The following is a 13440-nucleotide window of genomic DNA, read 5'->3' as shown; positions in this document are numbered from 1 at the left end:
ATGGAAATGGATGGCTGTAGTTTTGATAAAGTTGATGGTTGATGGGGTGGGGAATCAACAGACAGAGTTGAAGAAAATTGGATTGAATTCATTTCTCATTAGAACACAAAGGTGTTGTTTTTTTAATTAAGAAACCCCCAACTCTAACAGCAATAGGAGTTGCTATATTTTGTATTTGATTCCATGATCTATCTATTGCAGATTCATACTTTATAACCATAGATAGATAGATACTTAGGAAACATGTATAAATTGGATTTGATGCCAGTGTTTCTCTCCTTTTGCTAGCCACCTGTCTATAGTAGTCAAGCATATTGGGTTGAATCCAGACTACATTAGTTGTGCTTATGTTCTAATAAGTTCAATGGAAATGAAACCATACCTTGCCTGTCTATTTCAGTGGGTACTAAATGCAAGTTTCTGAGTATGAATCCGTTCCGGTGTCCCACCCTGAGTGGTAATAACTGGTAGACTTAGATCCCATCTGCTCTGTACATTTAAAGCTGCATCATACCACTTTGAACAGTAATGCTTTCCCCCAAAGTATCCTGGGAACTGTAGTTTGTTTAGGGTGCTGAGAATTGTTAAGGAGACCACTATTCTCCCTCACAGAGCTACAGTTCCAATAATGGTTTAACAGTCAATCATCAAAGGGAACTCTATGCATTGTAGCTCTGGGTGGGGAATCAGGATCTCCTAACAACTCCCAACATCCTTAACAAACTACACTTCCCAAGATTATTTGGGGGAGCAATGACTGTTTAAAGTGGTGTGATACAGCTTGTTACAAGTGTTAAATGTATATAGTCCTGATGGGGCTTTATATGATTGTCAGCAGGCCAGTTCTAAAGTTAGAATTCCAAAATGGAGGTTTCCATCCAGTTCGCCCTTCCATCTGTAAATATGCAACAGTCTGAACTATATTATGGTATTTCTGTACCACACCAAGATGATGAAGTTTAACTCTGTTCTTTGAATAATATTTTTATAAACACTTACTGAATAAATAGTTTTTTAAAGGGTAGATTATCTGATAATTTGGAAACACTTATTTTCCTGAAGATACCTATATCCCACCTATTGATTTATATGCAAAATTTTCAAGGCTCCTTCCAAAAAAAAGAGAGAGATAAAAATGCAGAGTAAAAACCAATGCAACAATGAATCACAAATAGTGAAAGCAGAAGAAAACAAGATAAAGCAGCAGTAGCAAGAAATAGCATCAAAACTTCTGAAACAGAAATAAAATGCCATCCTGTTCATTTAAGCACTATGATTAAAATAATTATTTTAACCTGGTGCCTAAATCTAAGTACATTTGGCACCAGACCAATTACTCTGAGAATTACAACAGAGTAATTCTCTATGCCACCTAGAGCCTAACATGTTTATTTTGGCGTAATCTTTCATGGATGGAGTCTACATCATATGCATGAAGTGTTATCCTTGTTTAGCAGGAACACACAAACATGCATGAAAAGGTAACAATTGTAAACAGTGGAGTCAAATGGCAGCACAAGTATACTGTGGAAATTCAGGTAGTTTAGCAGAACTACGTTGTTCCATAGATGGGTCACCACCCAAAGGACTGGGAAGAAGCCCAGTCACCTCCTGTCTCATCCTCTAAAGGTGACTAGGTGTTTATTAGAGCAGATACATATGAAAGCATGAGGTTATCCCAATATCTGAGCTATTTTAATGCTGTTGAGATATGCTCCATAATCTAGTTACTGTCTTCAAAGGCAGCCCAAATTGTATAAATTTAATCCAGATGTAACCAGAGCATAGATATGGTCAGACCCTCTCTGTCCAGGAAAGGGGCACTTGGTGCAACAGTAGAAGCCACAAGTGCTACCTGTGCACTCAAAAGAAGGGCTGGATCTTAGTACCGCCAACTTGCACACCTGTTCCTTAAGAGGGAAAAGTACAATCTTATCCAGAACAGAGCAAACACTATTTTCCTGAACTGTTCCAAACAATTTTACTGTACATTGGCTGGCTTTCTCCACAGGATCAATATTTACTGGATCTCTTATCAGCAGTGAAAATTCAGTGCTGATACTGTAGATATAGGCATTCTGTAATGTTCATTATCTCTGAAAGATACCATAGGCACAAAGAAGGGTCAGCGTGAATTGAAATATGTCAGGCCAACATAATAACCAGCAAATTGCAAAGCTCTAATGGTCTTCCTTCAAAATAACAGTTAAAGAGTTCATGACACAGTTTCATGCTGCAAATGACACAATTCTGTCATTCTTTGCTATTAGACCTTTTATTTCACAGTTATGTGGCACTAATTCTTCTTGAATGTGGTGCACAGCATTTTGCTTTAGACTGTTTCTGTTTGATTGGGAATGACACACTGAAAGGAGCCAGGCCCAGTCTGGCTGCTTTATTGCCTCTGTATTGAATTCTTTTTCTGCACATAGACCATCTCAAGTATCTACAGTTAATGTATTTTACAAGTTTGGTCTCCATGTTCAGCTAGCTTTCACACTTGAAATACATAAATACATCCTCAATGTGAGCAACAAGTTTCATAGCACTGTCTTCGTATTAAAGCATGATACAGATTTAAAATGAAACAGAAAATGCCAAACAGGTTAAAAACACAAAGCCTCTTGAATCTGACCTGTTGTCCTTTGGGGGGGGGGGGGCATGTTGGAAGAATGAAGGGTCTTTGAGTGGCAGTATTATTATCATTTATTAAATTTATATATTGCCCTTCATTCCAAAGATCACAAGGCAGTTTACAAGTTAAAAACACAGAATGCATAACATAATGATAAAAAATACCCCTCCACTAAGTTTTACTCAGAGAAGACCCCTTCTCCATAAGTAGAATGTGAAATGTATTCATCTGCTTACAACAGGCATGGGAAGCCTCAGACGCAGGGACCAAATGCAGCCCTTGAGGCCTCTTTACCTGGCCCTTAGGGCACTCTCCAGGCCACACCCATCAAAAACCTTGCTTCACACCCCCTTTGGCTGTTTTTGGCTGGCTGGAATGGAACTTTGAACTCCAACAATGACTCTTGCTTGATGCCATGGACTGGCTGGATGCAGAGGAGGAGAAGGAGGCATCAGCTGGGGAACCTCCAAGGGAAACCTCAGGGGAAGAAGGCTAAGAGCCAGTGGATTGGTGGTAGGACAACAATGAGCGACCAGAGGGAGCAAACTGGGAGGAGAAGGTGTTGGAAGCTGAAGAGGATACAGGGTTTGGTGAGCAGGAAGAGGCTGGGGCAGAGAGCCAACCAGAATCAGAGGCAGAAGCAGGGGTTTTTCAAGAAGCAGACGGGCTGCTGAAGAAGTCAGGGAATCTCTCTTCCTGCTGTAACCAGCTCCCCTCCCCACCCCCAGTCTCCCAGAACACAGAGGACGGAGGAAAGAGAAACAAGACGAAGGAGCCTCATGTTGGTGGGGAAGGACCCAGGGGAGGAGCCTTAGAGAGCAGTGGGAAGGTGAGGACCTTCAGTCCTCACAACTGCCTCATTGGGGCAAAACCTACTGGGAGGAGTTGATGTGATTACTGGGCCTGTGCTGTTTGGGTTTGTTTGAATAAAGAGTTAACTTCTCTGACAGTGTTTAACTGCTGACCTGCCCCTGACTCCCACTCCTGACCCTTGCCTGGATGGGAAATAGACAAGTGTGTGTGTAGAAACTAGCCTATAGTAGGTGCAAAGGCTCCACTATTGCCTCTGGTCCTTCCCATCACTGGCATGTGGCCCCCAGAATGTTGCCCACAAATAAATGTGGCCCCCGGGTTGAAGAGGATTCCTCATCCCTGGCCTACAGGGCTGTGTAGGATGAAGGATGCAATGATTCTAAAACACTATTGCACATAAATGATTAATGATCAAAGTATACACAGTTTTGATGGGGAAAAGGCAGCCTTGCTGTGAACTTTAGATTTGGCTGAAAACCCAAAATAATCTTGGTCTTTTAAGGGGGAAAATCAATAATCCAAAGATAGATCTCTGAAAAGACGATAACCTTGTAAGGATGTTGCTTATCTAGAATGAAGTGTGCTGTTCCTCATTACAGACTGACAAAAGAGCCAAATGTGCTTAGATGAATGTGCCTCTTAGCTAAGTTGGTATCATGTCATGGCTTAGGCTGATGGGAGGTTTAGCAAACAATTCTGAGGAATGCAGCTGAGTGAAATACTGGCAGCAGTTAGTGAATTAGCCAGTAGTAAATAGAATCCATTGTTGAAAGTACCAGTAAAAAGTCAGGTTACTGGCAGGTTACTGACTTCATGATAAATCATTAGGGATTGATTAATAATTACAGCAAATGACACACATGAAGACAATCAAAAACCAACTGTTCTGCCCTGCATTTAAAAAGCAGTTGTAGGGGAGAAAAGAAACCTGGCTTAAATGTATGCTTTTTGATATTCAAGCCATTTGTTTTAAAGTCCTATCCCATAAAAATATATTGGGGTTTTGTGGTGTCTATATATTGGACAGGCAAAGCCAGTGTCCTTCTGAGCGCATAATATATGTACAGTATAGAATCCACTCACCGTGATTAGGAATTGTAGATGGCATTATTTGCGGGTGGAGTGGAGAATATTTGTTATGCAAAGAAAGCTACAACAGGACTTCAGTTTCTTTCTTTATATTAATGTAGGTGGGATTCAAATCATAAGATCTGTCAGTGGAAGCCCTGCACAATCACTTCTTGCACAACAGGGTCGTCCCCCCCTACAAAATTGGTTTTAATGGAGAGAACCCCATGGGAGGAGGAGGTGGGGGATCAGTCTGTCTGTAAGCCAAAATGTTTGCATTGGTGAAACTATCAGAAGCTTGTGACATTGAATTCCTCTTATGTCTGGAGGTTTTACCGTATGTTGCTATGGTTTCTGTTTCAAGGCACTTAGATTTTTACAGAATTGCAGACAATGAACAGGTGACATAGAAATACGTGCCAGTGCTTCCCATTAAGATAATTCAAGAAAAAACTCTGGCAAATTGATATCAATTCCAGTATTATTGTGTCAAGCAATGGTCTGTCCTGGATGATTTAGAAAAGTGGTCCCCAACTTGATGTCCTCCAGCTGCTTGGACTACAGCTGTGTCTGGTGGAGTCTAATACAGCTGGAAGGCACCAGGTTGAGATAGGTTGGTGATTAAAATTTGTGCAGTTGAATGCTAGCAGAATCAACTTTTTCTTTTTCTGTCATTACTCCTCACTATTGCCAGTTGTTTATAAAAGAGAGCTGGCATAGCACAGTGGCTGAGGAAATCCCCAGTTTGAACCTTGATTCTGCTAGGAACTCACTATGCAACCTTAGGTAAACCTAAGCCACACTCTGTTTCAGTCCTTCCGCCTGCAGTATGTATAGCAGATAATAATATTGAATTCCTTACAAGGACTGCAGCTAGAGTGTGTATGCAAAGACCTTTGAACTACAAGTATTGTATAGGGCTGGGCGAATTTCAGGGTGGTGAGCCTGTTTTCTTTTCCTGTTCCCAGCCTACACTTTGTCACCCCCCCAGTGCCATGTGGGTGCTGTCCCTTGCTTGGTGCTGGTGTCTGTAAGATGACAGCAAAATTAACTTGCATTTCCCAGATAGCAAAATTTTATTTAAAAGAAGCAGATTCCTAGGAGAGTCAGACACATGGAAAGGTTGTTCCTGATATGAGTATCATATATTAGTCTAGTATATTTTGGAGTTATTGTTTTTTTACAAATTAAGAACAATGTTTGCACCTGGAGACTTGCTGAGCAATTTCTGATTTCCCTTTGCGTCATTCCATCCATCTCCTATCTATCAAGAACAAAGCACATATCGGAATACATATTTCCCCACTGCCAAGAAGTTTGGTTTATTCCTTTTTCTTACTGCTTTTTTGCCGTAGGACAGGAGCTGCCTGGCAGCATTCACACTTATTTTCCATGGAAGTGACGGGCAGCTTCACACACCAAATCATGTTAGCCCTCTTTCCACAGGCCGCAAATGGCACAGCATGAGGGGAAATGGGCTCCCTCTGCTCTTCAACCACTTGCAGGAAGCTTTGTTTGTTTGTTTGTTCAGGTTTGTCTCTGCAACTTGGGTTTGTCACAGGGCTACAAGAAGAAACTGTGCATCACTTCCCTGAACTGGCATTAAATCGAACGGAGGGCGGAGGACTGTGTGTTCCAAAGACAGCCCTGGCCACATCCTTCGACTTTGTTCTTGCTCAATTCGCACAGCCCACTGCTGCGGTATGAAGGTCTTCTGAACTGCTCAAACTCGGTATCAAGCCATTCTTTACCCTATCCTTCTGGGTTTTTAAATATCTATGGAAGTGAATTGTTGCAGTATCCAAGCAACAAGATAACAAAGAGAGAAAAGAGAGAACAATATTAGAGCCTATTGTGACAGGTACTTTTCTCATGGGCTCTGGAAGCCCTGGAGCATCAACAGAAGCTCACCGTGAGGGAGACATAACATTTCTCCACTTCTTGACTATGTGCATTGTCAGGGGACTACTGCTGTAGAAGAGCTGTGGTGCTTAATCCAAGGCTGAGGGAAATGGTCTGGGGTTTTTTGAACAGCCCACTGTCTGGCCTGTAACTCTCCACCCCTTATAGAATAACAGGGTTCATTTGAACCAGAGTCCAATTTCTGCTAATGAAATAATACTTCTGCCAATCTGGTTACCTACTGCCAGCTTCAGAGCAAGTCACTTCAAGAAGATATTTCGCTAGCTGAGGTCTCATTGCATTTGATAGGAAAGGAAGAAAACAGGATGGAAAGTATCCCCTCCTGAGCCCCTGTCCTTCCAGCAGGGCTAGCACAAGAGTTTTTACTACCCGAGGCAATACTGTAATTACTCGAGTCTAATGTACCATCAAATCTAATGTGCACCTCAAAACAAAAACAAAAAAATTGTGGCAAATGTACATGTGCCATCGAATCTAATGTGCACTTTAATTTTTGCAATGTAATCTGGCCCACAACAGTGTGCATTAGATTTGAATAAATACAGTAAACAAGATGGTTCCCTGTCTCCATTTCATGGAGCGGCAGCTGAATTTTGTTTCAAAACACCAGCAGCAACACATTTGAGGCAGCAGGCTAGTTTAGAGGTCCCAGGACAGGCTGTGTGGTATACCTAGCTCTATCCTTGATCAGAAGAGAAATATACATGGGCTCGGGAGGAACAACCAGGGAGCTGTCACCGTCCAGCATCTGCCACCTAAGGCCATTTCTTTATTTTTTTCTAATAGTAGGGCTGGCCTTGCCTCCAAGGTACCAAGCCACCATCTATTATTGAGGCTCTTTCTTCAGACAGAGCAAGTATTCTTTCCGAAAACCAAACTGAGTTCCAGAATGCCTTCTGAACCCAGAAGGTCCTTGGCATCACCTCTTTTCTTCCTCCTCCTCTTTATGCTGTTTGTGTGGGGAGCATCAGAAACATTTCCTTCCTCCTGTTACTCCTGTCATGCCTTCAGGTTGGTAGTCAGAATTGGTAGGCAACTTTTTTGCCCCACATCCTAATAGTAAATGCCAAATTTATCAGGTAAGGTTTGATCTTCCACATCAGAAAGCATTATCTTCTCTAAACATCAACTTTCTGTCTGTAAAATTAACAGCCTCAAGAAAATTCATTCCAGACCTTTAGAAACAGTTGGATTCAAAGGGGGTGTTGAATAATCTCATGGATCAAACCAAAATATTGAAGCTAGGCTCTTCTTTGTGACTCCTTTTTTGTGAGAAATACACCTGCAAGAGGCTATTCCTTGGATGCAGCCCCTTATTTTGGCACATTCCTGACAAGAGCTTTACTACAAATCATCACTGGATGGTTTGTTGTTTGCCTCTTCACAGAACAAACAGTCACAGGGCTAAGAACACTTGCAGGTATAACACTTGCCACTCAATGCTCTATTTCTGGCAACTGCAGAGTGTCTTGGTACCAATTGTACCTACCTACCTCAAGTGATGCTAATGGAACAGGAGGGCAGCAAACGTCTCCAATAAGTGATTGAAATAAGCAGGTGGAAAATTGTGAATGATGGACCATTTTACAGGTGGAAGGAACCACTGCCTTTTTACTTAATGTAGTTGAAAAGTAATGTAAGTTAACTATATACTCTCTCCTTCCTGCTCCTTGTATTCATTCATTGCAATTCATTCATTCATTAAATCTGATGCTGCCTGATCATAAGGGCAGAGCATCACAGTGAACAAACAACCCATATTTGGAACCCCAGCATGGTGTCATGAGCAAGGCGTGTTCAGTAGTTACAGTCAGTGATCCTGTGACAATTCAGTAATTGTCGGGCCTTAAACAGCACTGTGCACAGAAGCCCTAACTATCTTCCATAGCACTAAGAAAGACACTTTGTAAGCCATGGGCTTCCTGCACAGCACTATGCAAAAATAGGTCACCTGTCAGGTGATGGTCAGAGAGGGGGTGGGATCTGTCTCCGCTCACTCACTTTGATTATTTAAAGTGCCAACACCAGGAGAAGCAAACCTGTGAGCTACCTCCAGGCAGGGTTCATGGAGGTTAAAGGGAGCAGAGAGTGCTGTGGAGAGGCAGATAATCAAGCATCACAAAGATAGTCTGAACAATTCAGACTGCAGAATGCATAAGCAGCCCCTCCCCTCTCCCTCCACCCCCTCCTCTCTTGCCAACAACACCCCATCCACACAAGAGCACCTTGACTGCACCAGCCACAGCTTGTCAGACAAAGCAATTGCTGACTTTAAAAAGGTGATGAGGAAAATGAGTGTGTATGTGCGTGTGTGTGTCAAAGAAATGGCTGGAAATGCTAAGAAGGACTTTAAATTTCAACTCTGTTGTGGGTTTACACAAAAGCTTCCAAAACTGGCTTTCCAACCTCACTGGCCACATACTCTCCACCGCTGCAGTGGATACACTTCAACGTGAATATATTTGAGTGGCCAGTGAGGTTGGAAGCAAATTTACAATGTCATTTCTAAAATGTCTGTGTGCTTTTGTCCTATGTGATTGATAGAAAACACACCACATGCAATATGAGTATAATAAAATTAATTGTCCTAGTTGCCATGGAAACATACCTTTGGTAATTTCCTAGGCCAAATGCTCCAACTATCAAAGATGCATGCTTTATTTAGTACATCGCTAACATAAGTCTCCTCTCTTTTGATCTCTTCATCATGGGGGAAATAGAACCTACGGTTTGTGCAGTGAGCTGCTTTAAATGAGAATTTGAGGGATATTGCTTTCTCTGGCTTGTAAACTAACCAGTATTCAATCTCTAATCTTAGAAGCTCCTACAGAGCATGCAAACTTGCACCTTTAGCTTGTTTCCTAGGCGACCAATGATTGGTTTACTGGGTGACAAGACTAGCTCGATTTGAGGAATGTGCCCTTTGAACACATCTCGGTAGCGATGATTCATCAAAAGACACCTGACCAGCAGCAATTCACAGAGCAAAATTTATTTTATGCTAGGTGACAATTGTCTCTGCGGTTGTTTTCAGTGTGTTCCATACAGACCCCCTGCTCATTTCATGGGGAGTTGTGGTTCAATGCCAGCCAATTGGCCAGTGATCGATTTCCATGATCACTAGGGCGGTTTGTTTCCATATATGGAGGCTAGATTGGATCCTGCTTGACTCTCAGCTACCCCATGGGATGCTTGATAGGCCACGCTGCCCCGATTTGCCACATGTTAAGATATAGGTCACATCCATTCATGCTAGCTTTCCCCCCTGCTACCACCTTTTCAGGTTCTGCAGCCACAAAAAAACCTTTCCGTTGTCTAAATGAATGTCAGGCACTTTACATAAACAAGTGTGATTTGCACAGTCTACTATTTTATTGATTTTACACTTTTTAGAGGAGGTGAAAGGAGGCATAATACAGTGAGAATTTTACTAGGGTACCTAGAGGAAAGATGTGATTAATCCATTTCTGATTTCTTCCTCCTTTTCTCTGATACTGGAGGACTTGCTCAGCAAACCCATATGTTTACAAGCTTGTTTATTTATTTCCAGCATGCATAAGCTGTGGAATAACACATGTTCTCTGAGTGGTGAACTGTGAAAGCTTAAAATGCCAACTGTTGCTGATTCAAATCATTGCGAGAATCAAATATTACAGCCCCCAAATTCTTTCAGGGGTGCGTTTCTTTTCAAATCTTCTGGGAACTGCAGACTGGAATCTCTCCAGTTAGAAGAAATGGGTAGAGACTTCTGCCCAGGTCCTTGGACAGTCACTGCTAGTCAGAGCAGACAGTAAATGCACAAATGTCCAACCACCTGCATCCATAGGCGTAGCCAGGATTTTTGTGGGGGGAGCAGGCCTTTTGTTAAAGGGGGCAGAACTTCAGTTTGCTATGTATTTTTATTGATTTAGGGGGCAGCTGCCCCTCCCTGCACCTACTTTGCCATTCGCATGCCTGCATCCTGTCATTCCCTTTCTTTCCTGCCTGTAAGGCAGCTTCCTGTCTTTCCCTCTACAGTGGTACCTTGGTACTTGAATGTCTTGGCTCCCAAACAAATCAGCTCCCAAATGTCACAAACCCGGAAGTAAGTGTTCCAGTTTGCGAACATTTTTCAGAAGCCAAACGTCTGACGCGGCTTCTGCAGCTTCTGATTGAGCGCAGGAAGCTCCTGCAGCCAATCGGAAGCCGCACCTTGGTTTTCGAACTGTTTTGGGAGTCGAACAGACTCCTGGAATGGATTAAGTTTGAGAACCAAGGTTCTACTGTATTTCCAAAGTGGGTTTGGATCCTTATGTAGCCAAAACAGTACCATCCATACAAATGGTAAAGGTAGCAGCAGGCATGGGGGGGATCCAAATGTTTTCAGAAGTAAATAATTCTTTAGTGAGGGAAGTGAAGGGAAAGCCAAAACATCCTTATGAGGACTGAGCATGCTCACTGGTGGCTACAGAATGCAGAATGACTGTTGGTGGGAATGGAAAACCAAGACAAAGAGAGGGAATGGGATATTCTGAAAGAGGACGCAGCTGACTAACCAGAATATGAAACAGGAGTACTCCAGGTTCTTCTTAAAACATAAGAATAACCCTCCTGAGTAAGACCAAAGGCCCATGTTGTCCAGCATGCTATACCCACAGTGGCCAAACAGATGCCTGTGGAATTTTCTGAAAAGTGTTGCCACTGGTTTCAAACAGCTAAGAATCCCTCCCTTTCTTACATTCCAACCAATGGCGCAGCTAGGTAATTTTTAGCTCCTGGGTTTGGTGATCTTATGGAGGAGGAGAGAGTGCCATGTGTGTGACCTCCATTCTGAAGCACGCATTAACAGTCCAACAACATCTGGATGATTACAGGCTCCTCATCTTTCACTAGATGAAACAGTACATTAATGGACAACAGAGATCCAAACATATTTTTGTTAAAAAATTGCATTAAAAAACCAAGTGCTTTTAGAACAAAGGATGCAAAGTCTCAGCTAAAAAGCTCTATGCTCCTGTTCCTAGTCTTTTAGTCAAGTTAATTAATTTAATAATTTCATGATGTTATTACAATTAATGATTTCATAAATCTGTTGAAATGGTGGTTTTCTTGGAATACACAGCCTTGAGTAAAGTCCCTCATTTTACAGCCATGCTGATCAGGAAGAACCCAATCTGCTTTTATCTTCTCTTCCATTCCTGTTCCTATTTTTAGACACATTGGCTTCATGCAAGAAAGTGATTGCATCTGTCTTTCTCATCATAACCAAATGCTTTTGTTGACATTAGCAATCAAATGGCGTTTGCAGAGCAGAGACTCAGACTGTTGTCACTATGACTCTGACCCATTGAATGGATTTGCTGGATCAGCACACAACCTTTGTTTTCAGTATGTTTGCGGCTTTTAATTCACCATTCCTACTGAAGGGTTTGAATGATGCGTAGGTGTTGAATATTTGTAGAAACTCATGAGGATTTATGAAAATAACAATTGGCCCTTCAGAACGGTGTATATTTAAAAGAACTATTATTTAGCAATTCAGCATGTGAGATATTGGCATAAAACAAGAGAAATGAAACTGGCTTGCTATTAGCTTGTGCAAAAATAATCTAGTGTAAGAGCCATGGTTGTGTTGGATCTTGGCTAGAGACACATACTGTAGGTTCAAATTGCTATTATTATCTCTATCTTTCATTATTACCTATCTTGTTGTATGCATGGTATTGGGTGAAGTGAGAGAAACCTATGTAAACTCCTGTGAAGGGTGGTAATATGACATATGGGATCATTAATAATTGTAAGACTCAGGGCTTTTTTTCTAGAAAAAGAGGTGGTGGAACTTGCTGAGCACTCACCCAGATTCGAGCTATGTAATACCTATATGAAACTGCTGTAAGAAGCAGTCATGAGAAGTTTTTGGGCAAGGATGCTGATGACACTCAGCTCTATTTCTCCATAACATCTGGATCAGGAGAGGCTATGTAGCGCCCAAGACGGCTGCTTAGACATGGTAGTGGAATGAATAAGCGGAGTTTGAATCTTGGCAAAGAGAAAGCACTTTGGGTGAGTGGTCCCTTTGTCTGATAAATTAGTCAATTGCCTGTCCTGGACAGGTTGCAATCCCCATGAAAGAGCAGGCATGCTGTCTGAGGATGCTTCTGGATCCAGCTTCTTGTCCAGGAGCCTCAGTGGCTCAGTAGTTTACCAACTATGCTTGGTACAACAGCAACAACCATTCCTGAACCAAGAGAGCTTGACCACAGTAGTCTTTTTTATTGCGTGGCGAGGCCCCAAGGCCCACAGTTCCCTCAGAAATAAACATACAGACACAAATATGTTGGGTTAATGGGATAAATTAGGCCACAACTTTATTGGTTACAGATGTGAGTGGTTTGGCTTAGGTAATTGGGTGAAGCAAGACTATATCCTGACTCCTGCCCATCTGCAGGAGTCCTGTAAGGGTCAACCACCGATAGGGGGAACCCTATGATGCACATCAATTGAGGGTCAGCAATGGGGTCGTGGCATGGCTCTAGCCCACACCCAGGCTTCGGACAGGAACATCACCCCCGGATCCCTTTAATAGAATACCCTTTACGTGGAGGGGCAGGCCAGAGGCAACAACCACCCCTCCCATGACAAGGCTTATCCAATGCCTAACCGCCACCTGAGCCAAAAGGCTCGCCGTCAACACCCTCACACCTGCAACCAACCCCTAATGCCTTTGACGATATTGGCCAGCCAAATATCATTGGAAAGGTGAACACCATTACTGTGCAACAAGGCCTCCTGGTCGAATGTAATGGCAGGGTGCCGTATCACCTAGCCCCACAATAGTTGCACCTTCTGTGCCATGGCACAATCTGCAATTTTCTAGGCCCTGTTGATTGCCGCCTGGTGGGGCATCCACGCCAACCATGCCTCTCCAAGAGTTGGGATCATATTATCGTCAATTCCAGGTGTAAGGCGACCAAATTATCAAAGTCCTCTTTGATGTTCCAGGTCAGGTCAATGCCCTTCCT

The 13440-nt window shown here is 42.5% G+C and overlaps 1 protein-coding gene across 1 annotated transcript in view; it reads left to right on the top strand.

Moving 5' to 3' along the window:
• The window catches only part of GPR6 (G protein-coupled receptor 6), a 33166-nt gene that overhangs the window by 745 nt on the left and 18981 nt on the right, over positions 1 to 13440 (top strand). The gene's annotated exons all lie outside the window — the stretch shown is intronic.

Source organism: Podarcis muralis, chromosome 3, assembly GCF_964188315.1.
Source record: "Podarcis muralis chromosome 3, rPodMur119.hap1.1, whole genome shotgun sequence".
Lineage (NCBI taxonomy): Eukaryota > Metazoa > Chordata > Lepidosauria > Squamata > Lacertidae > Podarcis > Podarcis muralis.
This window is presented reverse-complemented; position numbering and strand designations above follow the sequence as displayed.